Source organism: Cicer arietinum, chromosome 3, assembly GCF_000331145.2.
Source record: "Cicer arietinum cultivar CDC Frontier isolate Library 1 chromosome 3, Cicar.CDCFrontier_v2.0, whole genome shotgun sequence".
Lineage (NCBI taxonomy): Eukaryota > Viridiplantae > Streptophyta > Magnoliopsida > Fabales > Fabaceae > Cicer > Cicer arietinum.
The window spans coordinates 12,843,122-12,847,671 of record NC_021162.2 but is presented as its reverse complement, the minus strand read 5'-3'; positions in this window follow the sequence as shown (position 1 = coordinate 12,847,671).

The window sequence follows — 4,550 nt, the reverse complement described above, 5'->3', positions numbered from 1 at the left end:
AATAACATATAATAAAATATTATTTACAAATAAAGTAATAATTACATCTTTATTTGACAACTATATTTCATTATATGTTATTATTATGATCGTTTTGTATGAGTATTTTGCAATGAAGATAACCCTATATACTGTTACCCGAACCTCAAATACAAAACCTTAAACCTTAAATCCTAAACCTTAAACCATAAACCCTAAACACTAAACCCAAAATCCTGAACCTTAAACTATAAACCTTAATCCCTAAACGTGATTTCTTAAACCCTAAACACCCTAACACACTAAACCATAATAAAATAAAGATGTAATTATGACTTTATTTGACATCTCTATTTTTTTTATATGTTATTATTATATATTTGTTATAAAGTAAAACTATAAAACAAAGATAATAATAACATAAATTAAATTAGAGTTGTCAAATAAAGTAATAATTACATATTTATTTAGCATGCTTTTCCTAAATTTATAATTGTGTTTCGGGTTTGATTTCAATCACTAGCCATCGTTTGGTCAGAAAATACAAATTTTAGTCTATTTTTGTCAAGTGGTACGAAAATCGCCCGAAAAGTCAAGATGAAATTGAGGACCAGAAGACCCTTATAGCATTTTTCTCCTAAATTTGTAACTATGTATCGGGCGCGGCGTCATATTTCAAACACTAGCATCGTTTGAACCAAAAATACGAAATTCAGTCCATTTTTGTTGTGAAGTACGAAAATCGACCGAGAAGTCCAAATGAGATCGAGGACCTAAATTCTCTTTTATAATTCTACTCCAAAATTAATAACTGTGTTTTCGGTTACCCGTTAGATTTCAAACACCAGCCATATTCTGTCCATTTTCTTCAAGTGGTACGATAATCCTCCAAGAAGTCCAAATGAAGTCAAGGTTCATAAGATTCTTATAGAATTCTTCTCCTACATTTAAGACTGTGTTTCGGAATTCGTGTCAAATTTCAAACACTAGCCATCGTTTGGTCCAAAAATACGATTTTTGGTCCATTTTTGTCGGGTGGTACGATTTTCGCCCGAAAAGTCCATATGATATCGAGGACTGTGAGACCCTTATAGCATTCTTCTTCTAAATCTAAAATTGTGTTTCGGGTTTCGAGTTTCGGATTAGATTTCAAACACTAGCCATCATCTGGTTCATAAATATGGATTTCAAAATAATAATAACATATAACAAAATTGTGTTGTAAAATAAATATGTAATTATTACTTAATTTGACAACTTTACAACTCAATTTTGTTATATGTTATTATTATTTTCGTTATTTAGTACAACTATAAAAGATAATAATAACGTATTATAAAACAGAGTTTTCAAATAGATATGTAATTATTAATTTATTTGATAATTCTATTTTATTATATGTTATTATTATCATCATTTTAAAGTTTGACTGCATTACGAAGATAGTAATATCATTTAATAAAATAGAGTTGTCAAATAAATATGTAATTATTACTTTATTTGACAACTCTATTTTATAAAATGATATTACTATCTTCGTTATGCAGTCAAACATTAAAATGAAGATAATAATAACATATGATAAAATAGAATTATCAAATAAATTAATAATTACATATTTAGTTGACAACTCTGTTTTATTTTATGCTATTATTATCTTCGTTTTGTAGTTGTACTAAATAACGAAAATAATAATAACATATAAAAAAATTGAGTTGTAAAATTAATATGTAATTATTACTTTATTTGACAACTCTATTTTATTATATGTTATTATTATCTTCTTTATGTAGTAAAACTATAAAATAAATATAATAATAACATTTAATAAAATAGAGTTGTCAAATAAATATGTAATTATTACTTTATTTGACAACTCTATTTTATTATATGTTATTATTATCTTCTTTATGTAGTAAAACTATAAAATAAATATAATAATAACATTTAATAAAATAGAGTTGTCAAATAAATATGTAATTATTACTTTATTTGACAACTCTATTTTATTATATGTTATTATTATCTTCTTTATGTAGTAAAACTATAAAATAAATATAATAATAACATTTAATAAAATAGAGTTGTCAAATAAAGTGATAATTAAAAAGCATTCTTCTCTTAAATTTATAATTGTGTTTCCAGTCATATTTTGAACATTAGCCATCATTTGGTCTAAAATTACGAATTTTGTTTCATTTTTTTCGGGTGGTATGAAAATTGCCTGAAACGTCTAGATGAAATCGGGGATTTTCATACCACCAGATTTCGGTCCATTTTTGTCGGGTGGTACGAAAATCGCCTGAAATGTCACAATGAAATCGACGTCTCAGAGACTCTTATACCATTCTTCTCTAAATTTTATAACTATGTTTCAGGTTCCGCACCAGATTTCAAACACTAGTCATCGCCTGGTCCAAAAATACAGATGTTGGTCCATTTTTGTGAGGGGTACGAAAGTCGCCCGAAAAGTCCAAATGAAATTGAGGACCAGGATACCATGATAGCATTCTTTCCCAAAATTTATAATATTGTTTAAGGTCCACGCCAGATATCAAACACTATCCATCGTCTAGTCCGAAAATACAATTGTTGGTCCATTATCGTCGATGGGTACGAAAGTCGCTCCGAAAGTCCAAATGATATCGAGGACTGGGAGACCATTATAGAATTCTTGCTCTAAATTTATAACTATTTTTGGGGTTCCGCGTTAGATTTGAAACACTAGCCATCGTCTTGTTCGAAAATATAGATATCGGTCCATTTTAGTCTAGTGGTACGAAAATCGCCCGAAAAGTACAGATGAAATCGAGGACCGGGAGACCATTATAGCATTCTTCTCCAAACTTTATAGGTGTGTTTCGGGTTGCACTCTAGATTTCAAACACTACACATCGTCTTGTCCGAAAATACACTTTTTGGTCTATTTTTGTCGGGGGGTACAAAAATCGCAGGAAAAGACATGATGAAACCGATGACCAGTTGACCCTTATAGCATTCTTCACCTAAATTTATAACTTTATTTCGTGTTCTGCGTCAGATTTCTAAAACTAACCATCATTTGTTCTGAAACTACGGACTTTGATCCATTTTTGTTGGGTGGTACGAAAAGTGCCCGAAAAGTCCAGATGAAATCGAGGACTGGGAGACCCTTATAGTATTCTTCTCCAAAATTTATAATTGTGACTCGGGTTTCGCGCTAGATTTCAAACACTATTTTGGTCCTATTTTGTCGAGGGGTACGAAAATCGCCCGAAAAGTCCATATGAAATCGAGGACTGGGAGACCCTTATAGTATTCTTCTCCAAAATATATAATTGTGTTTCGGGTTCCGCGTCTGATTTCAAACATTGGCCATCGTCTGGGCCGAAAATACAAAATTTGGTCTGTTATCATCCATGGGTACGAAAATCACGTAAAAAGTCCAGATGAAATCGGGGACCAAATAGCCCTTATAGAATTCTTCTTCTAAACTTAAAGCTGTGTTTCGGGTTCCGCGTCAGATTTCAAACATTAGCTATCGTCTGGTCCAAAAATACGATTTTCGGTCTATTTTTGTCAGGTGGTACAAAAATCGCCCAAAAAGACCAGATGAAATCGAGGACCAGGAAAACCTTATAGCCTTCATCTCCAAAATTTATAATTGTGTTTCTGGTTCCGTATCATAATTCAAACACTACCCATTGTTTGATTTATGTCGGGTGATGCAAAAATCGCCTGAAAAGTCTAGATGAAATCGAGGACCAGGAGACCCTGATAGCATTCTTCTCCAATATTTATAATTGTGTTTTGGGTTCTGCGCCAGATCTCAAACACTAGCCATCGTCTGGTCTGAAAATACTGATTTTGGTTTTGTCGAGGTGTACAAAAATTACCCGAAAAGTCCAGATGAAATCAAAGACCGAGAGTCCCTTATATCATTCTTCTTCTAAATTAATAATTTTTTTCCGGTTCCGCATCAGATTTCAAACACTAGCCATCATCTTGTTCGAAAATACGGATTTCGGTCCATTTTAGTCGAGTGGTACGAAAATCGCTCGAAAAGTCCCGATGAAATCCAGGACCAAGAGACCCTTATAGAATTCTTCTCTAAAATTTATAACTATGTTTCAGGTTTCGCGCCATATTTCAAACACTAGCCATCGTTTGGTCCGAAAATATAGATGTTGGTCCATGTTTGTCGAGGGGTAAGAAAATCGCCTGAAAAGACCAAATGAAATCGAGGACCGTGAGACCATAATAGCATTCTTCCCTAAAATTTATAACTTCGATTCGGGTTCCGCGCCAGATTTCAAACACTAGCCATCGTTTTGTACAAAAATACCCCGAAACGTCTAGCTCAAATTGGGGACCAGGAGACTCTTATAGCATTGTTCTACTAAATATATAAATGTGATCCGGGTTCTGGATCAGATTTCAAACACTATCCATTGCTTGTTCGAAAATACGAATTTAGGTCTATTTTTGTGATGTGTACGAGAGACCCTTATAGCATTCTTCTCCAAAATTTACACTGTATTTCGGGTTCCATGTAAGATTCCAAACACAAACCATTGTTTTGTTCGAAAATA